Below are 25,913 nucleotides of genomic sequence, written 5' to 3'. Positions count from 1 at the left end.
GATAATTTGTGAAATTCAAATATATTTAATGTGACTAAGTAGCAGAGTTTGAATAACAATGGTTTGTCTTTATACACACCTTTAAGCCAAGGTGAGTCCTTAGAGTTCAGCCTCTTGTGCCCTAACAGTCCTTCACTTCTTGTCTAGCAATTGCCAGTTCCACAGACATTTTTGTAATATTAATGTTTCAAGAACCCATCACAGTCAATCACACAGTTTATTGTTTTAACTGTTTAGAAGTGGATTTGGTTGTCTTTTTAGACAATTGGTAACAAATGGCAGCTTAAATGGCAGATTTAATGCTGCTAACCTCATGAGGTGATTCCACATGAAGTTATTATTAGCAACATTAAATTCCAAAAATACTTGTGAAACATTTATTAAATAATACAAATTTAAATTGGTATGTGCTCAAACCATTGTAAGTAACAAGTTATACAGTCTAGAATACATTTAAAAAAGAAAACTATCACAAAAAGCCAAAAACCTTAGGAAAAACACTCAAAGAAGAAAGGTGATATTAGGTGAATATATATATAAAATCTCAGACTATGTTTCATTACTATTACTCTTACCATTTATCAAGGACTTTCAAGCCAGTTCTAATATTTTGTCCCTTTGAGTTTGACCGTTACATTCTCAACTGATGTGTTCTTACCTAAACTATCTCTTGTAAAAGTTTCTTTGTCCACGTTATTTCTGGTTGGATTGGAATCAGCAAAGCAGAACATTTCCTGTCCTTGGTGGGATGAACCCACACTGGATATGAGGAGACTATGTCAGCACTAACAGGATGCAGACCAGGAAACACTGCATTTTATTAACAGGAACTAGAACAAGAGTGGCAAAGTTTTGGCAGAATTAGAATGAAATGGTTGTACATGGAACAGAGTAAGAGCTGGAACTAAAACATTTTTTTATATAACTAAACCAAGGCTGCCAGCAGACTGGTTTGGTAGATTTGGAAACATCAGGAGCATATGAGAAAAATGTTCACTCAAAACTTAGGGTTTGAATGAGAGCTCTGGCTGCCCAAATAACTGGAGCTGTGTCTCTGGCAGGCTGGAAAAGTCTACTTTATTGAGTTGAGAATACAAATGAGTTGTGTCCTGGAGCAATGAGCCATTGACATTCTCCTGAAAAATGAATAGTCAAAAGTCTGGAATTTACAGAAATGGAGTTAGAATTAATATTAGTCAATAAGAATAAAAACAGACTCAAAATCTCCTGCTGGAACACAAAGCATGCTTCTCAGAGAACTAAAAATGCACATGGACCAAAATACAAATAGGAAATATCTCTGTGGTGTGGATCTAAAATAGGATCAGGAGTAGCCACAAGTGTGGTGCCTTCTAATGTATCGTAGTTCTGTCTGCTGCTCAGCACTTTCTAATCTGGACTAGCATGCTTTCACACCTCTTCTAGCAGCAACTTTAGAGTCTCTCCACAATCCAAACCTGTGACACATTTTTTAAATTTGCTAGATGGAGAAGGAATGTACATCTTAAAAAGATGACAGATGTTTTATTGGTCAGCTTTAAAGGCTGGTCTTCCTGTTAATTACGGCTACATACTGAAAGAAGTCTCTAAAATAGGTGAGCATGGTCCTCCTTAGCTGACTGGAAAAACACATAAAGTGTTTTTTCTTCTGTAGCTAAAAGAAACTTATATTTAGCTTGAGGGAGATGGCAACCATCTTTTTAGAGAAATAAATTTTACAGCCTTTTTCATTGTTGATTTGTGACCCTGAGATCTGTAAAGTCATACAGTATTCTCCTTTATGACAGCTGCTTTTATAACAACTGACATGGTAGGAGGACAGCCCTTTTATTAAAAGGGCTTTTATTTTAGAAGAGAGAAGGTGAAATTGATGCTGTAGATGCAGCAGCCAAGGACAAATAATGGCAATCACACCTTGTTTTTACACTTACAGCTTTTGGGAACTGACAGGAAAGATTATTTTTGATTTATACCCATTCCTGAGAAGCAGACACGATAATTATCAGGTAATTCACCTGTGTCGTGCAACAGCTATGTCAAAAGCCAACAGTTAAACTTCGTGTCATAAGGATCTTGTGCGTGGAGTCACCTCATGAGGACAGCTTTAAACCAAGCTGGAAAATTCTGGGGATGAGACAGAGTGTTTCCCACACTGTCATCAAGTTGTTGAATAAATCTCATTTGCTTTTAACTAGAATAGACTCCTGGATCTGAGGTCTCCTAAGGCTCTCTGGAATCATATTATAATGATTCCTAACTTTTAATGCCAGTAATCAATTCTTGTAACACAGGTAAAAGCTAAGTGAATCTTTTACTTCTATTTGAAAAATAGTTCTCCATCAGAAGTTTTGATTTTTTTTCCCATGCTGAAATCTCTACCTGCTTCTACTTTTTAATTGCTGTCTTTGCATGACAAGAACTAAGAAATGAAACTTCCATAAGATACATGGAACCTTAATGGCAGAAAAGCTAGCTATGGCTTAGTGAAACTGAAAACTTTTGTAAAATCACAGCTCTCTCTGGGCAAGAAATTGTAAGAATTGTAAAGATGAACTCAATTTAATAAAGTATTAAAGATGAGTCCTGAAGTTTAAGGAAATTTTAACTGCAAGCAGAATAGTGCTGCAACTCTTTCTTCCATGATTCAGACTGTATTTAGAAATGGTAGCTTAGACCTATCTCCATTGATATACAACAAAGCAAGAAAGTGCAAATCAGCTAAGTGGAAAAGGAATTGAGTTTTACCATCTTTTCCTGAATTGAAAGTTTCCCAAGTTATCCCAAGAAAACCCTTGGAGAGGTATAAGAAAAGCCACAAGGAAACTGTTTCTGAGCTAACAAGTCAAAGAAGCCCAGCTGATCCAGACAAAGGATTCTTTACATGCTAAAGAGAGGGATTCAGCAGGTGGTCACATTGCTTAGGCTCTGTGAAAGGAAACTGAAAAGGCAGAACTACATCAAGCTGAATCTAGCATGGACGTGACATGACTGTTGCATTTTGCATCTGACATGATGGATATCTGCAGCCACAATGGCCAAATCCACTTTTGCTTTCCAAAGAGCATGAAGGGCTAAGGGCTGCTTTTTTTTTTTTTTTTTTTTTTTTTTTGGAAAGAACTGAAGGAAGATTCCACATTAATTTTAATGCATTGTGCACTGATTCCAGAGAATAGAAAAATAAGATTATGGGCCATCTCTCTACATTATGTGACTACTTCTCTAGTGATTAAATCTCTATCAATTGACATTTAGCATTTTGCAGGTGTTTTCACAGACAGGAATTAGAGGAAAAGCAGGCCTTGTACATCTTATGACCTGGTTATCATTCCATTTAAAATGTTAGTGAACTATTGCCCGGAAAATGGAAAGCATAAAAAATGGCAAGAGTCATAAAGGGAATAACTGTAGTTATGTGAGGCAAATCAAACCAATTCATTTTCTGCTACTGAAAATATAATCAGGAAAAATAGACTAAAGGTCTGTTGTTGCCCTTCAAGAAATCCGGCTTTGAGATGAAACTCATGCCTGAGTGCAGCGAATCAATTTTGAAAAGTTTGATTTATTGTTTGATTTATTGTTCTCTGAAAGGTTGTGTAAAGCTTCTTACTAAAGATCTCAAAGTTACACAAAGGTGTTTTGTATGATTAAAGGCAGTCATAGTTCTCAAGGACTTTTAGAAGATGCAGATATAGGTTTATTTTTTACTGTAAATTTTAGGTTTACATTCTGAATAGATGGAACTTTTTGCATTAATTTGTTCATTTGCATTACAGACACACTGATTCAGCAGTAGTACAGGTGCAGATTTGCAGTAAATGATATACACAGATTCGCCTCTCATCTATTAAAATGTCAAAACAAGAAAACAAGATTTGAGAAAGCCAAGATACGACACTATTCAATAAACTGTAGTTATCAAAAAATGTCTGACAAAGCCAGTCTTTGGCCATTCTGCTCTAGGCAAATCCGTAACACAACTTGCAAGGTCTTAAAACACAGTCCTGCAATGGAAGGGAAAACCAGACTAAAGTAAAGCAATTATTCAGTTTCCCAGTAAACAGCTCCTTTTAGGCTGCAAATATGGAATGAATTTGGGATTTCAGTCATTTATTTTGAGGAGATTAGCCTAGGTAGAAGAGTGGGTGGATTTGCTTGTGACTACATAATGCAGTTCTCTTGTGCTACAGATCCAGTGTAGCTTCAATAAATTTTGGGCACAAACAATATTTCTGACCCTTAAACACTATTTTAGTTGTGTAAAATCACAACAGCTTCAACTTTTAAATTAGAAATGTATATATACCCACATAGATACGCATCTCTCTCTCCCCTCACGGGTTCCTCCCTCTTTATATTTCCCCTTTGCTTGCTCACATTATCCACAGTGTCAGAAGTCTCAACTCAGAACTTCCTGACTCTTGGCAATCTTTTTAGCCTTCATTTTACTGCAGTGCTCCTGGTTTATTTTTTTATAGTATTCCAGAAATAAATCATAATGAAATAACAAAACTTGAGGATTGAAGAGAAGCTTATGCCATGGTTGTGAACTGAGAGTGTACTATACTTATTTTTTTGGCCAAAGTACATTACTTTTGTAGACTGAAGACCCCACAAACCAGCACAGCTCCTCCCAAGCTTTTCCAAAGGAATAGGAGATTTACTGTAAATTGCATCAGAAGACATAATGTAGTGGTTTAACTGATTTATTAATGAGTTAGCAGATTGAATATTGATTAAACTTATTAATATATTGAATCACAATGTGCTAATGACATAATTAGCTTCTAGCAAATAGTCTTTTCTAAAAAGTTAATCTCTGACTCTCCTGACAGATCCTAAGTGTGTGTTCCTGTTCACTGAAAAGATAAAAACAATTCAAAAGCCCAAATGTTACATGATACAATGCATGCTTATTTTGAAATTGCTTTCCTTAATCCCCTAATGTAAAGCATATTGTACTCTTATCAATTTAACACTGAAAAAAAGGAGGGGCTCTTTGTAGACTGTATTAGTAGACTTTGTGGACTGTAGACTTATCAACCACAAACAACGTGTCTTTTCTAGAAAAGAATGCTGTATAAACTAACACATGAACACTCAGCTCAGTAGTGAAAATTTCTCAAATGCAGCAATATTATCATATGACTGTATAATGTGCTGAACAAGCTCTCTCATTAGGACAATGTATTGCTATAATAATACAATATTACAATAATGTATTCATAGGCACACAAACTTCCTCAAAAACTTCACTAGTGGAAAAAGTTCCTACAGGATTACTACCCAGTTTACCCACTTTTTTAAGGCTTTAATCTCTCTGTTTAAATACAGGAACTAACAAACAGTGAAGTGTTACATGATGTAAATTTAGAGAGTAGTATCTGTACCAAAGTGCAGTTGAAGAAGAATTTTTGGAGACAAAATTAGTAGCCACTTGTTTCACCATCCAAACCACTTCAAACAGAACTTCCAGAAGAGATTTTCCATTCAAGTTCCCATTTAGTCCTTTTTTAACTAGACATTTCCCAGCACAATAGTGCCAAGTTATGTTGTAGGTGCAAGTAAAGTTTGACAGTTTTTAGCCAAGTCGTGTCAGAATTTATGCTAGAAGGAGTGCCATTCTTAAACAGGTAACATACTGTCATAACAAAAAATTGTCTTACAAAATTCAGTTGCTAGGATCTCTCTGCTAAGTTGTGAGATGATTTAAATAAAGAAAAATCTATTGCCACTGAAATGGTGAAGGGGCATCAAAGCTTCCAAATATTTGCAAAAGATGTGATTAAACATGGAATAGGGAAAACTGCACTTATAGTAATGAAGTTAGTAGATTAAAAATAAGGGCTTTCATGGTCAGAATATTTTTACATTAAAAAGTTGTCTGGTTTAATTTTCAGAAGGATGTTTTAACCTCATTCTAAGCTACATCAACTTAATTAGAGATTGTAGAGAGAAGTAAGTACTTAAAAATAATTTTAATTGAAAATTCTTTTTCTTTCTGAAGTATTGCTTCCACACTGCTAGAATGCTGGCTGCTATAAAAGCCAGTAATTTTCATTATTAATGAAATAGATTTGTCAGTATCTTAATCTGGAAAATTTGATTTAAAAATAAGGGGGGCAAGATCTTTAGAATGAATTTCTTTCAAGTATGCTCACACTACCTTCCAACAACAGCTGTTCAACAAGGTAGTACTGTTCAACTCAGGGAGGTAAATCCTCAACTGTGTTAGCTGCTTATTATTCTAAAAAAAATCTCCTGCCTTATCCATTTTTGTAATACTTAATGTATTCAGTGTGATCTGTGAGACACTAAGGCACACTTTCTATTCTACATTTAACAGGTAAAGCTTCACTTAATGTATCTGCTTCAGCAGTACACTTCAGGAAACATCAGCCAGCTGGAGGGAGTCCAAAGGGGAAAGGAGAGTGACTGGCAGTTAGGAAACATGACCTACAAAAAAACCCTGCAAAATCAGGTGTTATTTGAAAGAGGAAAAGAACTATAAAGACTGAAAAAAGTAATGATTTTTGAATATTTATCATACAGGTACAAAAAGGGGGAAAAACAAATCTCATGGCTATGTCCAGTATGGAACTAATTAATATGCTTAATCTGCAGAAAGTGACAGGTAAGGTGAATGTTGTTGGGTTTTTCCTTATGATAAAGTAGTCCAGTACTTTAAACAAACTGCTATGAAAATACCACAATGTTTGCTGCATTTTAAAAAATGGCATGCCAAAAATTATATATGTGTAACTGATCTTGGCTTTGGGCCATGGAACGACCTCTTCTAACTCCTTGTAGACCCTTTATTTTCTTTTGATTCTTGGCTATCAAGTTATTTACAATAAACTTAGCTCCTTCTGTAAAAGTTCCAAGATCAGGCCCTAAATCTGTCATGGTGTTGATAATCATGATGATCAGAAGAGTAACACTTGTAAAACTGGAATGTGAAATCCCTTACCTCACAAAATGTCAGTGAGAATCTCCTTAAAAATGACCTTGTGATATGATCCTGACAAATCCCAGCTGTATCTGAAATGGAAAGGTTATTTGACAGTGAACTTTATTTTAGTGTGGTGACTTCCGGCTGTTTGTAACAAAAATAAAGTGAATGGTACAGTCAAAACACCATAATCTCGTACAAGACCAAAACCAGAGTCATATTTCATTGCTTGTTTCAGATATATTTTAGTTTATTGCTTTATGGTTTTTGAATGCTGAAGTTCATAAATCATGGTGAGGTCAGCTGCATTCTCTTAAGTACACAAATAATCTGTAAAATGTACTTCTTGTTAGGCTATCCATGCCCAAATAGAAAATTATCTTTGACTACATTATTTTTAATATAGAACAAACTCTCTTTGAGGGCACACTATGTACATGTACCTCTTCTTACAAGTTATCTGAGCCTAGACTCTGGCAGCTCAACTCTGCACATACAAAAAACTGTGTATTTTGGGAACAAATGGGACAACACAGCATTCTAGATAATACAGTGGGGGGTGGTGTTTCTGTTCCCCAAGAATTCTTCTGGTTCCCCTATGAATATTAGCAAATAATAACCAGGTGTGCAAATGGTGTAGGAAAAGAGCTAAATATCTGGAATTTACATTTTTCCCATCACCAGTTTCTGGAACTAACTTCAGCTAACTTCTATTTAGAACTCCTCAGATGGGAAGCATGAGACAGTCTTTGCAAAGAAAAAATATTTACTGTTCAGTCATCCCACCACACTTACTGTTGTTTATGACTCTGGCAGTGACACGCAATGCCCTCTTACATTCTTAGTGGATTAGAAACTAAATATATGCATAAAAATACTGTCCTCATCTCCAGGAATCTGCAGTTTAAAAGATGTTATGGCAGGATAAAGCAACAGCCAGAGACAAATTTTTCCACCTCTACTGAAATTTTACTTGTTTAGAAAGTGAAAGCAAATAGAATTAAATAAATGCAATATAAATGACAATGAAAAGGAATTTTCTCCCCTAAATTGTTCTATAGAATTTTTCTTCATAAAGTGCTGAAGCAAAAAATACATCTGTAACCATGGAGATTATACCAGGCAACATGCATAATAATTCAAAATGTGGCACCACACAAATGTTCTTTGTCAGGAGTGGATTACTACAAAGAAGAAGGTTTCCCCTAAACAATTTTCAGAAGCAGGGTAGATGTGGTTAATTTCTTAACCCTCTTTTTTGCAAGGGGAAAGTGGAAGTGCCAGCATTTTGGTATGTGCAGGAGAGTTGTATTGCATTCAGTTTGAAAAGACTCAGCTTCCCAGGTTCTTGGCAGTTTTTAATCATAGATACAATTTGCTGAAAATGTTTGTCTTCAGTGAATCGTCACATCAGAGCAATGAATCCACCACAATGCCCACATGGCATGAAAGATGCCCATGGAGACACAGTTATGGGATAAATAGTAAACAGTGCTAATGAATTTTTGCTTGGGTCTTCCTGGGTTTGTTCATTTGTTTTTAGGACCAGATACAAATATCCAGAATCTATGTTAAAAACCATTCCTGTTTAATCCTAGAAATACCACAAATTGGCTAATTTAAGTGTTAGCCGTAAAACAGGATTCCTTCACATTTGGCAATATTTTTTTCTCTGTTTATTCTTTCATTGCGTGGAAGGTATCAAATAGCAAATAGCTCTCAGTCTGCCAGCTTCTAGTGCAGGATGAATATTGGTGCAGTTCTGATACAATCTAAAAAGGCAGAGGGAAAGAATTGCTGTAATCAGGACCTTTCATAATACCTTAATTTCATAATTTCACTTTTCCTCACAAGGAGTTAACTAAAATCTGGTGGTTTGCAGTTTGAGTTAGGAAGAGAAACTGATGATGATGTAAGAATGATGTAAATCCTGTTTATTTACAAGCAACATAGAAAATGTTGTTACCTTGAAAAAAGGAAAAATTCAGAAGATACTTCCTTTTTATGCAGTCCTGAAGTACTCAGCTGTTCCTCAGAGCCACACAACTACTTCTTTTTTCTGCCTCTGCAGCTTCTTTTTTCCAGTTCCTGGCATTTTTTCCCAACTCTGAAATTACAGATTTTAGTAAATCTCTTTCAAATTCCTCCTCCATGTTATTTAGCTTTGGCAATAGGCCATTGTTTCACCTATCACTTTTTTAAGGATGAAGGTTTTTTCGTATTTAAGTGACAGGCCTTTTTTATGCTCTCCAACTTGAAAATGCAATTTCACCCAGCCATCAGTGGATAGAGCTAAAATGTAATTAATTCTGTCTCTTTCTCTTCTGCAGAAGGCCACATAGAAGCCCAGTGTGAAAGCAGGAGTTAATGCAGTTACTTAACTTACTTCTGTCCTAGAGGAGCTGAACCCCTCAGAGATCAGTGTAATGATAATTTCCATTGTTTCCCAAAGTAGGGGTTATCATGCAAAGCATGTTTTTCCAGAAGGAATAATTTTACCCAACCTATTCACTCTTAAATTTAGTGAGTGGAATTCAAATAGGTCAACATTGAAGCCTAGAAAAATTAAGCATATTAAAGCAATGAGAAAAGGTATGTTTTCTTTTGTAACTGGCAAGGCAGAATCACACACCTGACTGTGTGATTAGTAACATTGGGATGACCACAGAGAATTTGATATAAAGACTTGAAGAAATAATCACAGTAAATACAGCAATAGCCATTACTTTCTTTTCCTGAGCAGTGAAAACTGCTCTGTGCTGCACACACGTGACAGTATTGCAGGTCAATGATTTAATGAAGCACTCAGCACTCCCGACCCATATGAGCCAAATCAGGGACACTTCCATTCCTTTGCATTCTGACTTCAGATTTAATTTCTGCATCTATTGGTAGAAATAAATAAGTGATGTATTTAAGACAGAGCCCTTCCTAACTTCTTCTCTTACTCCTGCACTCAGCTCTGGTGAGGCCACACCTCAAATCCTGAGTTCGGTTGTGTCCCTCCGTTCAGGGAGGACATTGTGGTGCTGGAGCGAATCCGGAGAAGGCAACGAAGCTGGTGGAGGCTTTGGAGCACAGGGCATGTGAGGAGCGGCTGAGGGAGCTGGGGGGGGGGTTTAGCCTGGAGAAAAGGAGGCTCAAGGGGAACTTTCTCTCTCTCTACAACTCCCTGATAGGAAGCCGTAGCCATGTGGGGGTCGGGCTCTTCTCCCAGGCAGTCAGGGACAGCATGAGGACACAGCCTCAAGTGTACCAGGGGAGGTTTGGGTGAGACATCAGGAGGAAATTCTTTACAGAAAGGGTGATAGGACATTGGAATGGGCTGCCCAGGGAGGTGGTGAACTCACCGTCTCTGGAGTTGTTTAAGGAATGACTGGACGTGGTACTCAGTGCCAGGGTCTAATTGACATAATGGTGTTTAGTCATAGATTGGACTCGATGATCTCAAAGGTCTTTTCCAACCTAAATGAGTGTGATTCTTTTCGCTCAAACCGCGCCTGCGGGGCTTACGGGCACAGCCGCCCGGCGGGGCTCTGCAAAGAGGCACAGACAGAAGCGACCGCGGCGCGGGCAGCCCCTCTCGGCCGCTGCGTTGGCAGGGCTGGCCCCTCACACGGCGGAGCCCGCCCCGCCCCGAAGCTGATTGGTTCATGAGCTGCACGTGACCAGCTGGCGGGCGCGCGCTCGCAGGGAGCCGGGCCCGGCGGGAGCGGCGCCGGCGAGGGCGGAAGTGCGCGGCGGGGGCGCGCGGGCGGCGGCGCTGCCCCCTCAATGAGAGCCGGGGCGCGGCGGCAGCGGGAGCAGCGGGGCCGGGGGGCACAGCTGAGACGGGAGCCGGGCTGGAGCCGCCGTGCGGAGCCGGGCCTTAGTTCCCAGGTGAGAGCGAGCAGCGACTTCGGAATCCCCCCACCCCAACCCCGCGCCGGTGGGGGCCTCAGCCGTCCCGGCCCCGCGCCCTCGGTGAAGGGAGGCGGGAGTCCTGGCCGCAGCCTGGGGATGTGGCTGAGCCCCTCTGTCTCCGCGCTCTGCGGAGAGGGAGGGAAGGAAGGTGTCACCGGCGGTGCGGGGCAGCCCCTGTCTCCCGAGTGTGTCGGGCGAGGAGAGCCCCACGTCTTCTACTCGAGGGTTGCTCGGCCGTGGGAGGGCAGCGGGGCTGGGCGAGGGGAGAGCGGAGGCAGCCGGTGACCGTCGGGCCTGCGCGGGAGCTGTAGGGGGAGGCGAGAGGCCCCGCTCCTGGATTCAGCCGCTCCTGCGGCTCCCGGTGGCGCTGAGCTGAGGTGGAGCCGGGGTCCGCCGTGGCTCCTGTCCACAAGTGGGACGTGGGGGAGGGAAAGGGCGAGGAGGAGCTGGCCTTGAGCGTTAGAGCAGGCTGCCCTGCCTGCTCTTGGTGCCGTCGGATAAATGATAACGTTTCGTCTGCGGGAGATAAACAGAGGGCTTGGGATGCTGGTGGTCTCAGCTGAGCCAGAAGTTCCTGGGGAGTGTTGTTTTATCTGGGTATGTTCTTTCTCTGCCCGTCTTTATCCTCCCTGCAGCCTTACCGGTGTAGATCTTGTAGGAAGAGAAGGGTGGTGCCTGAGTGTGACCTTACCTGGAGAAGGGCAGGGAGGCAGGTGAGACGAAGCAGCCCAATCATGTTTCCTGACCAGCTGGTGGTGGCCTAACTCGTTCATTCTGCTGGACCCCTGTTGAATCGATTCTGTTCTGAGAGCAGGAGACTTAGCCTTGACTATGCCCGGCTATTTTCATGGTGGAAGGGAGCAAGGAGACTGCACCTGCACAAGGAGCAGCCTTGCCATTGTCAAAGCTGAAGTCTGCAGTCTGAGCAGTTTTAGGTTTTGCTTTTTTTAAACTGTTCTAACATTACTTCTCTGGTTCCAAGATCCTTGTTTTTCTTCTGAGGGACAGCGAGGTGCCTGTCCTCATCCTGAGAGGTATATAATTTTCAAGAAAAGCTGTCTTTTTTTCTTAATGTCTTAAATACTCCATGCCCCAACCCTCCCCCTCCAACCCCCCAGTTAAAGTTGTTAACGTGAGAGTAGGAACTAACAAATCAGAACCAGACTTGTGGTTCTTGGAAGTGATTTGCTTGAAGCCTGAAAATTATTTTATTACAGAGAATTTAATAGTAACAGCTCAATCTTCCTTGACAATAGCATCTTTGCACTTATTCATGCATAGCAGACTTGCTAGAATAATTTTAACTACTTGGATTTTTGCTTTTGATCAGATGATACCAACTTACTGTGGTGAATATTTTGCATTTCTTTCCTCTATTAAATACTTCATTTGAGAATAAAATAGCATTCAGACTAGTCCTGTAAACAAGTTTCCTGTGTTAGAATTTTAGGAGTAAATTGTTTATTTTCACTTCTTTTGGAGTAAGCCAACTTGATTCTGTTTTGTATGCCTGAAAGTGAAACTGACCTATTTTTGCTATAGTGTTATGTATATACTGCCAAGGAATTTCTTGTCTAAAGATTTAGGTGGAATGCTTTACAAAAGCTCCTAACTGAAAGCTTAATTTGACCAGACAATATCCTTTCTTGGCCACCCTTAAAAGCTCTCAAACTTGTCTCTAATTGTCAGTGCAGTGGTACTGGAAATCTGGGTAGAAGAGCAGTTGAGGCATTTTGATCTGATCAAGTCAGTAATGATGGGACACTGCCTGGACCACTTGGAAGTGTACACTGAAATCCTGGATGGTTTATAGTTTGAGATCTAATGCCTCATTTGGACTCAAAGTTTTTTTCAGCTGCTTAATTGATTTTGCACCCACTGTTGTTTGACCAAATGCTGGATAAAATTACTTGCTTCTTTAGGAAGTGTTGGGGTTCAAGCTTCACATGGAACAAAATTGTCCTATGAATGGAGCAGAAATGGCCACATGAAACAGTGGAACAAGCTCTAGCATCATGGTTTGGGAATCTGGTTCATAGTTTGTTCTTGTCCTGTAAACCTGTTCACTTTCCTTGCAGTGGATAATTGCACAGTAACTCAGTCATTTCCTAGTAACTACATTCAAGCTCCATGTGACTGATTAAATGAATTGCTTTCTATTACACAACAGATTCATGTGAATTAATAGCCTCTCTTAGCAGGGGTAGTGAGGGAGCCTGTTTCTCATGACAGCTGTGCAGGCACTAAGCACCCATGGGAGTGCAAATGCACAGTGGTATCTATCAGTAGGTGTCTTGTGCCTGTTGCTGTAGCAAGCAATTTGGGATGGCAGTAGTGGTGTCCAGGGGTTTGAGTGAAAGGCAGTGGCTGGGGAGGCCACAGAAGTAGAGAAATGTAGGTGCTTGATGCTTTTCATTCCCTGGATGCCTGACTTCAAGTGACTTTGCATGGCTCACTTAGGAGATGTGCTGATCCTAATTATCAGCCAGGTAATATAGCAATTTATATTCTCAAACTCATTCTGTCTTGAGTTGGAAATACTATCCTACTGATAAAAACCTCCGGTTTTTAGGTTTTCTCTCTTCAGCCACCTTTGAGCCCCACGTCTCTGCTAACTGTTCTGCATCACTGTCAAGCAGTGGTGATAAGATTCCATTGCTTGTTGCCTGCTATTGCTTGGAGCAGCAAGGTCATCAAACTGTCTTGGTTGTTTCACTCTCCTAGTGGTAATAGTCAGTTTTGTGGCTTTTGTTGTATGAAACAGTTGATGCTTGCTTCTTGATAATAGGTTCAGAACATGTATTTTTAAAGTCCTTGCTAATAGCTGCTATGAAGCAATCATTTTGTTGGTAGCTCTTTTAGCTCATTAAACAGAACTAACCAACTTCCTCCATGCCTGCCCCAGAAATATCAAGTTGTCTTGTCATTTAAGCAAGATAAGTATGTAAAATTCATGCTTTTTCCCTTCATGTTCTCCCAAATACTGCTTTAATAGTAATATTAGAGGATCTGTTTTGTCTCTCGTGCTTGAGATGTGCAAATGTGTTTTTCAAGACCTGTCAAAATGAAAGTCATGGAGTCTTGTAATGTGAGAATGTTATTTAGGCTTATGTGTAAGTAGCTGCTTGATTCTTTATGGTAACCAAGTGCTTGCTTAGAACTTCAACTGTTTTCTGTGGAGCCTTGAGCCCATAGCCCTCCTTGCTGAAGCTGTTGACAAAGGAATAATGGTTGATTACACGAATATGAGACTTAATGGAATTGCAGTCCTGACTAGGAATCTTTGCTGGATCACAAATCGAAGACCGAAAAAATCAGTTCTGGGATTATAAGCATTTGTTAAAGACTTAATCCTGTCAGCCGTTACTTTGTGAATTAGTGTTGCTGTCAGTTGGAGTGATTAGTGTGAAATGTTTTAGGCCACTAATAATGCAGCGAAACTGGAGTTTTTAATATGTTCTTAAATTTGCAATGTGTCAAAACTAATCTGAAGGCAAAGCATAGAACTGGAAAGCTGAAAACATGCTGAATTAAGCAGATGAGCAGATGCTGTGATTTCTCTGGTTTCTAGCTCTTTCTATATATATTTTTACCTGTAGTAAAAGATTATTTTTCAGAAGAGTACTGGAGACCTAGACTTTACCCTTATTTTGGGCATGGTAGATGGATATATTAAAGAATGCTTCCAGCTTGGATTTAGTATTGATGACATTTTTTTTTTTTCCAAGCTGGTGGCTTGAATCACAGGTTTAACAGAGGAAAGAATCCCACTTTATAGACAAGATTATAGAGTACTATATTACAGGTTTATACTTCACATGACAAAGCACTTTAAAAGATTATTTGTAGGAATAGTCTACCTGAATCCTGGACTTCATTCCGCAGAACACACACTAAAGCACTAAAGAGGTGCTTTTTTTTTTTTTTTTTTTTTTTTTTTTTTTTTTTTTTTAAGGCAGCTGTTTTAGGTGTTTTATAAGGTTAGGGCTACCCTGCTTCAGAACATGCTGTCTTGGGTACCAGTCTAAAGCAGACATTTAACAAGTGAAGTAGTTTTAGATTTTTAGATCAAGTTGCATGCCCGTTGCCCCAGCTTTCCAGAAAAGAGGTGGTTTTGCTAACTGAGGAAGCTGCTCCCTGATTAAAATGAATTAATTCTAAAGTATGTAGTGATCTGTGATACATCCTTTCCACTAAACTGCTTCTGCAGTAAGAAACTCCTCTCCATGATGGTACTCTTCTGCTATTTAGTGTTCTTGGCTTACTGTGAGATCTCATTTTGGGTAGGTAAGGAATTCTCATTAGTGTACTCACCAAGAAGTCTCACTGACTGACTTTTATGGCAGCTTTCTGCTTTTATCTGCCATGTCATAAAATAGAATAGCCAAGAAATTTCAAGAAATGGTATTTCAAAAGACAGCACCAGTTTAAAGCACACATTCCAATCTTTCTTTGCACTTTATCATGTTTTAAAACACCGTTTAAGAATCAATTTTTTAAACAATTCTGCAGGCGTTGGAAATTTAAAGTTTGTCTTATAAGGCAAACTAAATTCAAAGTAGGCTTTATTGGTTGAATCTGTTCTGAAGTTTTAATGGAAGGAAACTAATTTAAAAAATTATTAGGCAGACCAGTTGGTCTGATACTGTGCATCTTTATAGTATTAGATAAAATTTTTAATAAAGTGTTAGTCATGATGATTTGCTTTAAGTTTTCTAGCTCTTCTGTACTACTTGTGCAAGATGAAAAATGGGCCTTCCCACAGGTAAGATTTGTAGCAACTGCATTGCTGGGAACAGACTTGACTTAAAGTTGCTGAGGCTGGAAGATACTTTGGAGACTGCCTAGTCCAGTGCTCCAGCTGACTGCTACTCCTGACCCATAAGCTGGCTCATTATCATCTCTAGGCAGAACTTTGTGCACTTCAGCTTTTCTGATGGGAAAGACAACTCTCCTGCCTTGCCAGTCTGTCCTAAAGAGCCTGTAGCCATCTCATGGCACTGTGGCCATGAGAGCTATCCCAGCTCATCTCTGTGGTCCCAGTGAGGTTCTAACCCCTGCGGCTACACACAGACCTCCAACATCTCCAGCTCACTCCCTGTGCTGCATGCATTAGTGTATGGAAGCACCCTGTTGTGCTGATTTCCCAGGAAAGGCACGAGCTCTGAGATGAGCTGGCTGTGTATCAGAATAGTATTTTTTTTTAATTCTGGTTATTCTCTGCGGAGATAGGAAATGTCTCCAGGAGCACACAAGAATAAATGCACAGTTTATATTCTGCACTAGTTCTGTATGTTCATGTGACCTGTCATTTGCTAGGTCATAAAGGGAAGTGTCCTGAGCTGAATGTGTCCTAGTTCTCTGTGTTGAAGTCAAGTGGTTCTGAGTTAACAGTCTGCCACCCAAACCCAGAGTTACCAAGTATGTTATGTTGTGCCACTCTTAATTCTACAGCACTCTGGAGGCTGTGTTGAAGAGCACACATTTGGCTGTGAATGTTTTTATAGTGGTAGGCACAGCACTCTATGAGGAGACCAACGATAGCACTTCTCCCATAAGTAAAGCTCTCCACAGCTTTTTAGTCTTCTTAACTATAGGGCTGCTGAAATTGCATAAGACCCCTGTACTGGTGTCATAATGCAGTTCCCATTTGAAGATAGAAATACTGCTTTTGGCTTTGATGTAAAGTATATGAATACAGTAGTCTGAAAAACTCCCTGTAATTGGAAACATTTGCTCTTAGTCCAGTAGAAAGGCAGCTTCCTGCATGTGCAGAATACCTTGGTATGGTCTTCTCTAACTCATTGGGGAAACTGGAGTAAGGAAATCTATTTAAAGGTGGCATAACAGAGCAGCTGAATTATGGGTACTAAATGTCACTATTGTTGTTTTGTGTGATGTAAAACCATTGATTGAAAGATGGAGGGAAAGGTTCAGTGCTTGACTCTTGTGTGATGTTGCCTGATTGAGGGAGCTTAGTGACTCACTGTATACATTTGTTAACCCTGCAGTGAAGTCAGTGAAGTTCTTAAAATAGTGGAAGTACCTTCATAGTCTATAGGAAGGTGATCCTTGAGTGCTCCTAGGGATCTGGGATTCTGTGGTTAAGAGTGAGCTCAGGATGGGGGATTATTACTTGCCTATCTTCATCAAATGTGGTCTCAACAGTGGCTTGCATTTCCCCAAATGGAGATGTGAGCATGAGATATTAACTTCGGTTTGTGAGCAAGGAATGTAATTGTATGGGCAGAGACACTTGCTTCTGCAGGTATTACCTGAGTAATGTTTGGACTTGTGACTTATCCCAGACATCCAGTTCAGTAGGAAAGCATGATCTAGTGAGATAGATCCTTTTGGGAAGCAACAGTAGCAGCTTCTGGCCTGTCTGCAGTGTCTGGTGCTGTGTTTGTGAGACCAGTGGGCTGGATCTGACAGCCCCAGGACTGGTTAACAGTAGTGAGAGCTCCTGCAACTCTGTAGCACACTTCTCGGTTGAATGGACATTTGTTGGAGTTTGTGAAATCAGTGGTACTGATAACTTTCTTGTGGATTATATAGCTGCAGCTTTTTCACTGAACTAACTGAAGCCCTGTTATAACCTTGTACTGAGGTATGATTTTGATTATTTTGAGCTCTAGAGTGCCACTTAAGACACTGATTGTGTGATCTGACATGTTTGACTTGGCTGTTGCATTTGTTAGACTCTTGGAGATCCAGTTAAAAATTGGTATGAGATTAACTATCTGAAGCTTGTCACCTCTGTCTCTTAGTGGTTTGGTGGACTTTGTGTATGCTGTGTATCAAAGATGGACATGTTTCTGCATGGGTGAGCTTCCAAAGGAAGTACAGTTGAAATACACTTTGTGAGTCAGTGGGAGTGAGGCTGTTGAGCAAGTCTGTTGCCTGAGTGTCACTTTTCTGGTATGAGCCAAATTAACTAGTATGAACAGTGCTGTCATAATTCACCCTAAGTAATTAGGCAACTAGACTGTTATCACCACAGTGACAAACTCTTAGCATAGTAATACTGATTATTGGTATTAACTCAGTCTTTGTGCTTGTAGAAGAATTCTGTCAGGTTTTCTAGCAAGATCTTGCAGGGTAAGAGCAACATGGTGGATCCCTCTCTGCTGTAGTCTGTCTTCAATGTGTCTTCTGGGTGTTAATATTAGACTTTGAGGCTTTCTGAAAGTACTTGGAGAGGTCTGGCTAGATATCTCCGTACAGAAATAGTTTTAGCTGTAATGGAACTACTGTCTTATGACTTTGACTCCAGGTAACACTGTCTTGCTGAGAAAAAAGTATATTCTATCTGGTTCTACATATGCCCTACTAGTTGCTCTGTACTGAGTAATATGGAAAATAATGTGGAGAGTGTTTTTTTACTTATTTTACCATAAAACTCTATGTAACTATTATGCTTGCATGCTATCTGTGCAACAGTGAGGCAGTTATTATAACTGTACTGCCTGCATGCAATGACAGTCTCTTGATACTGTTGATACCTGGCTGTTAAGAGCATTCACTTTAAAGCATGACACTGAAACCTTATTTACTTATATATAGATGTATGTGAATTTTTTGGGAGGGGGGGAGGGAGGATGTGCTCCAGTGCCTTAAAAGCACTGTTGGAGGGAAGTCCTTTTTCTTCTCTGAGCTCTGCTCAGAAACAAGTTACTTGGCTGTTTTTCTTTCACTCTGTGGAATTCTAAAAATAAATGGTCAGTCAAAACTAAGCAAACAACAACAACAAAAAATCCCTGAAACAAAGAAATTCTGAACAAAGAAATTCAGATATTTAAGCTCCTTAGGAACAGGGATATATGTTTGCTTATCTTTAACTTCAGCATAAGATCTCACTTTTTAAGGGTTGCTTTAAAGTGCTGCTCTTCTGAGCAATGGATCAGACTGATTCTTTCCTGTGACTAAATCTTTGAAGCTTGCAACCTTGCCACAGACTTGGACAGGATTTAGTTCCAGTTTTTCTTAGACATCAAGATTATTCTTAGCAAGGTTATTGGCTTGAGATTACTGCTGATGTGTAAGGAAATATCTGTCTATTTGTAATGAGTAATCTAGAATGGTCCTGTACTGAATGATGTGATAGGGTATATATTTAAGAATTTCATCTGGTAAGTAAATGTAAGTTAAATGCTGTCAGATTTGCTTTCCAAGCTGCATGGATGCATCTCTGAAAACGTGTAAGAGTTAAGCTGTGCTTGGCAAGGATGGAGGGGATTGTGGGAAATGTGAGTATATACAGCTATTTTGTATTTAAAATGGATCACTGTTGTGGTGGTCTAAACAGAGATCTAAACAGAGCCTTAAAAGATGGAATTATCCAAGTCTAGCTATAACCTGTTGGAAAGAGCAGCATGCTAGACTTTGTAGGTTGCAAGGACAATGATCAGTTAAAGGAGCAGTGCACCTGGGTGACTCTTGTTCTTCCTGTTCTACATAATAACTGTAGGTGCCAAAAAATATTTTGTATACTAAGTCCACTCTTCTCAAAATCACTTGGTCTTATTAAACTTTTTTAGCCTAAGTGAAGAGCTGTAGATGGCTTTGCATGCAAGTGTGTGGAACAGTGAAAAGTAAGCCAGTATGGAGACCAGGGTCACTAGTAGGGATTCTTAATCCTAATTGGCTGGTATCCAGTAGATGGATGTTTGATGCTTTTGATACTGTTGGAATATTTTAGTGTGAGATCTGTGTCCTCTTCAGGCATGCAGAGAGGGCTCCTGATCACAACTATATTAAAAATACTGGTTTTATACTCCCTGTGATATTTTCCAGATGAGCAACTCTTAGGGACTCTCCTGCAGTACAAATTCATCTCACAGTCTGCAGTCTTTCTTATTATGGATGCTAATACTCCAGTCTCATCATTTTGATGAAAAACAATTCTGAATTGAAATGGTTCTTCAATCTGTGCTTGTCATTTCCCTAGCCTTGTAGAAGATGGAGAACGGTAATGACCTGGCTTCAGGTTCTGGTTTAACCTTTAACTGCTGTAACAAAGTGAATTTGTTAGTCCTGGTCTTGCTTCATGTGTCTGTTAGCAGTGTTTATGTAGCTCCTGCCAGAGCATATTTGTGACAGCCAATATCTGTAAGTGTACACTCAATTCTGGGGGATTTAGGCAGGATTAGTAAATAATAATAATTGTCTGAAACTGGTGTAATGTAACTTTCAATGTATCAAGTAAATGTATTTATTCTGATTTTTTCCCCATGGCATTTAGGGATATAGTTGTTGCCGCTTTGAATAAGAATCCAGCCTATATAAAGAGGTTAGATCCCTTCATGAGTACAGAGTAAAGTAGTTCCTTGCTTTAAATTCTTACTTTTCATCCTGATATTATAAAGTATTAAGTTTTAAAAATCTGTTCTGTGTTTCCTTTCCAGTGCTCTTATTGTGGCAAGTGCAAGTCTACTAGTAGATGTTAGGGAGAGAAAATACCTGATTACCAAAAGCAAATCTGAGATTTGGGTTTCACTCCAGTGCTCAGCCTGGCTACTGCAGCAGAGTGGTGGCTGCCCCTTTTCTGAGGAGTGAATAGTGATCAGGGTCAGGGCACTGCCCTGTTTCTGCAGCAATATAAGTAACTGCTTGGCTGCTAAACATTCTTTGGCCTTAGCTGTACAAACTCCCTTCACATCAGCACTGAGGTGTGTGTGGCCTTGCAGATGTGACTGGCAGGCTCAGTGGGCTGTGCTGAATGGCTCTGCTGCAGGAGGAGATGGGCTGGAACAGCCAGGGGCAAGAAAGAGAGGACTAAGGTACAGGGGATGGTGATGGCAGCATGGGGTAATATAAATGGGGACTGCAAAACTACCCCAGTGTGCTCTGGGAGTCATCTCAAACATAATGAATTCTTTGATCCAATTAAACATGGCTCAGAAAAATATATAAGCACAACTGAGAAGGTAGAAACATCCAGCAATACCTGGGGAAGGATATGAGGATATCCCAGGCAGGAATTTCTATCAAACACATCATGATCTCTGTTTAGCTTGGAAGCCATTAACTGGATATATGCCAAGAGCTAAGATATAAGCACAGCAAAAGAGGACAGAGTAGCATTTGTAATTTTTCAGCCTGCATATCCTAAAATTTTCAGTGGCATTAAATATGCCACTTAATCTCAAATGGGTTTTTTTTAGTTGAATTACCAGTTGGAGCATTTACAGTCCATTGAAAGCTAATGGAATTTCAGTACTTAAATATTTTCTGGGTAACCTCAGAATGGCTGAGGAGCTCTTACAGTTCATAGCTCAGTGAGATTGTTAATTAGTTTTGTCATCCAGGGAATTTCTGTGACTGCATTCTTATGGGCATATCACAGAACCAAACAATTCAAAGCCTCTATTTCATATTCTGATAAATGAGGATCACTAAAATGCCGTTGCAAAACATTGTTCCTTCTGTGCTGGTTTTTGATGACATCATATTTAGGTCTTTATAATAGGTTGAATACCCAGATTTTCCTTTAAAAGTAGGTATCTGAAGGGTTTAACAAAGCTTCTCTGTCAAGCTATTGGGCTAAGGGTTTCTAGAATCCTGTTTTAAAATCCAAAGAATGGCTGCTTTCAGTGGCAGGATAGCAATGAAAAGAAATGTCCAAAGATATCAGCTGCACAGCAAGAAAACAAGGGCTGATCTCAGCAATTTTGAGCTTAGAGCTTTATTTCAGTTTTAAATCTCAAACTGAATGGAAGAACTAGCAGCAATTCCAATTAAAGCCTTTGGAGGGTCTCAGATTCTTTTATTACAGCAGCAGAATATTTATTGGAAAACAGGTAGACTTAGTGAAGCTTCTTTTTTTTTTTCTCACATACTTGGATGAACTGTAGCAACGTTTCTTTCTTGTGAAGTGACAAGAGTGTTTTCCTTTAAGTGTTCTGCATCTGTGGTCATCTTAATGCACATGAAATAAACAGGGATGTGAAAGTGTGGTCTGGTTTGAAATACATGTATTTACTCAGTCACAGTCTTTGAATCTTGGTATTAGGTAAACCAGTCCTGTTTGTAAACTGCATTCTGAGCAGTTTTACTGTTTAGGTTGAGGAGGGGGTGCAGAAAAAGCAGGTGTTTATAAACAATTGCCTTGAAGTGCTCAGTTTCAAGGGACCAGCCAAGAATGACACAACATTGTGCATGGGGCTTTAGTTAACCTGCAGGAATTGTAATCTAAACAGATGAGGGAAGACTGAAATAGCTGATGCATTTAGGGTGAGATATCTTGATTGAAGGTGGCGTGGTTTGATTTGCCCTGTGGCCAAGCAGAGATCTTCAGAAGTCTAAATCAAAACAGTTACTGATTAATAACTTCTGTGGTGTGAATTGTAGATTCTGTGCTTCGTGTGGGCAGCCTGTGGCTGGTGTAACCTTCCTTCCTTGATCTGAAGAGCATCTTTCACCAGCATCACAGAGTTCCTATTGTGCATAAGGCTGTGTGTTACCTATTATACAATAAATGCAGTGTTAACAAGTCAGTGGCTTAATCCTTATCTTTGAAAACAGATGAAACAGGTAATTACTTTTATTTTCGTGAAGAAGAAAGACTGCTAGAAAAAGTTTATTCTTTGTTTGTTAAGTTTATGCCATGCTAGACATGGCATCTGTCTAGCAGTTTGTTTCAAAGCAGGGTGAATGGTAACCAGAAGGAGCCACCTCCCCTTCCTCACTCCTGAATAAACTTTCAGAAGGTTTGGGGTGTGGTGGGTTTTTTTGGTTGGTTGGGGCCTTTTTTGTGGTGTGGGTTTTTTATTTTTTTACAGCTTATGACACTTAGCATATGAAGTTCAACATGGTGTCATTAAACCTGAGGGTAAAGTGACAGATGGAAATTAAACAGATTGACTGACTGCCCAATGGATTGCTTCTTGTCCTGGCAGATGAGGGTGAATCTTGCTGGAAAGTAAACTGTGCCCAAACAACAAGTAAAGAGTAGTAGGGTAGAGGAGGCATCTTACCACAGCACTAGGTGTTTTGTCTGGACACCTACTCAGAGTGTGCTCTTCAGCATATGCAATAAGACCCTTTGCCTTAAATCTGTGCTCCTTAAACTGAAGGGATTTGAGTAGTGTTTTAAAGCAACTGCAGTTGTCACAGGTTCTTCTAGACACTGCTCCTTTTTTTGAGAAGTGGTTGGATTTCCCAAGACTTGTTTTTCTGCGAACAGATGAGTTAATATCAGTGTCTTTACTGCCTCAAGGATGTCTAATGTACAAAACAGGAAGAAAACTCATCCTTGCCTACTCAGAGATAACAGAGGAGAGAGCTTCCACTTGTGTTAATAGATTTTGGGTTTTTTTTTACTTTTTTTAACCTCAAGGAACTGTTAGATCTGAGCTTTGAACCATGTTGTGTAAACTGTTTCTTGGGCTGCAGAAGTGGTGATAAAAATAAACAAACAGTTGGCTACAATGCCTTCTCTTGTTGTTTCATTAGAATATTCCTATTATAATCTCACCATGCCCCTTTCTGAAGCAGTGATGTGCTGTCAGCCTGTTCTGTAAGCACTGGTACTTCTGCACTGATACTGACTGTGTTAATCCTGTGTCACAATCCTTCAGCCTTGCCTTGTCCTCTGTTCTTGCCTCCTGACTGCCCAGCTATTCTGGGCTGGAGTGGACCATGCTCCCTCTGATGCCACCAAAGAGGAGCTGCTTTGTGTGCAGCTTCTGGGACCTCACTAGTGCACACTGCACAAGGTCTGTGTTGTAAGCATACTGCTACATTCACAGGGTCCCTGGTCTTGATCCTCTGAAGTATTGGAGTGGCACTTGGAACAGCTCTGCAGGGAAGATCAAGTGCCTTGGCCATGAAGAGCTTTAGATGCAATCAAACTGTAAATTTTTATGTTAGTGGGTGGGTTTGGTTTAATATTATACTTTGATTATGAATCAGGTAATAGTGTAAGGCTGACCTTGCAGTTTCTACAAGCCATTGTAGGGGTGGAACAGAGAAGGAAAGATTTAAATATTCTCTCCACTTAACTTTATGATGAACTCAAGCTTGTTGGTATTTTTCCTAAAATATAACTATTCATTTACCATGATCATGTACAGATGTGGTATTTGTATTGACAGGAAGAGAAGTCTTTTCCCTTGGCTATTAGTAAATTATGTTTTTATTGCTGTTGCATAGCACAGTGGACTTAGTGCTGCTGCCTATTACATATTCCTAAGTTTGTGATGCCAGAAACATGTCTAATTTGAAAACCTTGTATTAGATAATACAACAGTTACAACAATGTTAGGATGTCTGATAAGAGAATACTCACAGGTTAGAACCAGTCACAATTATATGAAAAGTAGCTAAGGGTCACACTCCAGAAAGCAGCTGATCTATTACTCTGAAAGCCAGACTACTCTTGAACTAGGACAAAACAGCATTCTCTACAATTTAAGAGGGCTGTGTTATTTCTAGAACCCTTAAAAGTCCCTGAACTATCTCATTGTGTGGCCAGTCTGTAGGTCTTGTTTCTTGGGTGTTTATGTCCAAGCAAGCTGAATTCTGGTTTACCATCTGTAGACCATGTGGACAATAGGCAAAGCAACTACTTCTGGAGTTCAAATGCTACCTGTTGTGTTTTTTCACATTCCTTTGGCAGGGAAATGTTCTCTTCTTCTCTTGCCTCTCTGGTGACTTAAGAGTTAAAAATCAATCTCTGTGGCAATGGCTGAATTCACTGTCCCCAAGAAATATATGTTTGTGCTGTACAGGGAGAACCTATGGAGAAGTAGGAATTGTTATGCCCCATTTCTGTACTAAGGAGTGTTCTGGATAAGGGAGCTGATGTATAACATAATAGAGAAGATTACCAGAGGAAAATATCTGTCTTCACTTACCAGTGTTTATCCCAGAATGAGCACTTCAAGATGATTAATTTGCATTGCTGTACTAAATGTATGTAGCAAACAGGTGTGAGTAAAAAAACTCTGCATGGAAAAATACTGCTGCTTAGATGTTTGAAAATGCTGTCCTGAGGGCACTTCTTGATTGTTGGCGTGTTTGTTCTTGTGTGCATGAGTCAATGAGAACTTAGTTTGATTTGTTGCTTTTCTGAACATCAAGTCATGACAAGGGGAAAAAAATAGTCACTTTCAGTGTACTCTAAGGGCAGTTGTCCAGACTGGTGATGATTGTCACTCTCAGAACACAGGGCACATAAACTGGATTGCTTGGAGCAAACTGCTTTCAGGGAGAGGTTTGGACTGGACAGTATCCAAAGGTCCCCTTCCAAGCTAAATAATCCTATGGCATGTATGTAGGCTGATAATCACTTAGTCTTTTGTTAATTTTGTTTAGGCCAGCTGGTTGTCCTGAAGCCTTTTCCAATATACTACTCAGTAATGTCTACTGTTGGCCTTGTGTTTCCTTACAATAGCACTTGATGATGTGCAGTGTTTTTCTAGAGTAATTGTGTCCAGGTAAATTTGAGACTCCTGGAAGGTCCATTGCTTCTATGCTTCTGGAATAAAGTGTGCTGTTATAAATCAAGGCTGGTATAGCCACTTCCTGTAGCAGTGTTTTCTGAATGGTCTGCTGGTCTCCTTACAGCTCTCTGCCAGGATATGAACAGCTGGGGTCCTTTGTGGTGCTCCAAGGACACAAGAATCTCTGTCCTGCCCTCTACCGTATACACATCATGTGTCTGAAATACTCATATTTGGGGTTAATATTCTGTGTGGGAATCCTGACTGGTGACACATCTTTGTTTCACTTATTTCTGCTTTTATCTTCAGTGTGCTGTCCTTAGAGATGCTGCTCTGTGCTAATCAGCATGGCAGCTGCTGCTTTTGCTTCTGGTACAACTACTGTGTCCAGCTACTCTTAAAAACACCCAACCAACCAAAAAAAGAGGCAGTATTATTTTTAAGGAGACTCCAGTATTTAATTACTAGGCTCGCATAACACGCAAACAGAGGCTTGTTAGCTAGGGCTTGTTTATTGAAGCTAACTCCTCCTTTGTGGCTTAGCAACATTAGGAGAAGAGTACGAACTGAGGTTTGGGTTTTTTTTGGTTTTTTTTTTCAGTAAAACAGGATTT

General features: G+C 39.9%; 1 protein-coding gene and 1 long non-coding RNA gene across 3 annotated transcripts in view; one reads left to right on the top strand and one right to left on the bottom strand.

Moving 5' to 3' along the window:
* Window positions 1–25,913, top strand: part of RALB (RAS like proto-oncogene B) — a 47,902-nt gene that overhangs the window by 10,465 nt on the left and 11,524 nt on the right. The window contains exon 1 of one of the 2 annotated variants that reach the window (XM_059852764.1): window positions 10,671–10,828. The exons of the other annotated variant lie outside the window; for it this stretch is intronic. The gene's annotated coding sequence lies outside the window, so the exon portion shown is untranslated. Of the gene's footprint in view, window positions 1–10,670; window positions 10,829–25,913 lie in introns of those variants that run through there. 2 annotated transcript variants of the gene reach the window in all.
* On the bottom strand, window positions 6,631–10,550 carry LOC132330442 (uncharacterized). The gene is made up of 3 exons (XR_009487306.1): window positions 10,300–10,550; window positions 8,916–9,056; window positions 6,631–7,038 (listed from the first exon to the last, which is right to left on the bottom strand). It is a non-coding gene; the product is annotated as an uncharacterized LOC132330442 (long non-coding RNA).

Source organism: Haemorhous mexicanus, chromosome 8, assembly GCF_027477595.1.
Source record: "Haemorhous mexicanus isolate bHaeMex1 chromosome 8, bHaeMex1.pri, whole genome shotgun sequence".
Classification (NCBI taxonomy): Eukaryota; Metazoa; Chordata; class Aves; order Passeriformes; family Fringillidae; genus Haemorhous; species Haemorhous mexicanus.
The sequence above is the reverse complement of the archived record's forward strand: the minus strand, read 5'-3'. Positions and strand labels throughout refer to the sequence as shown.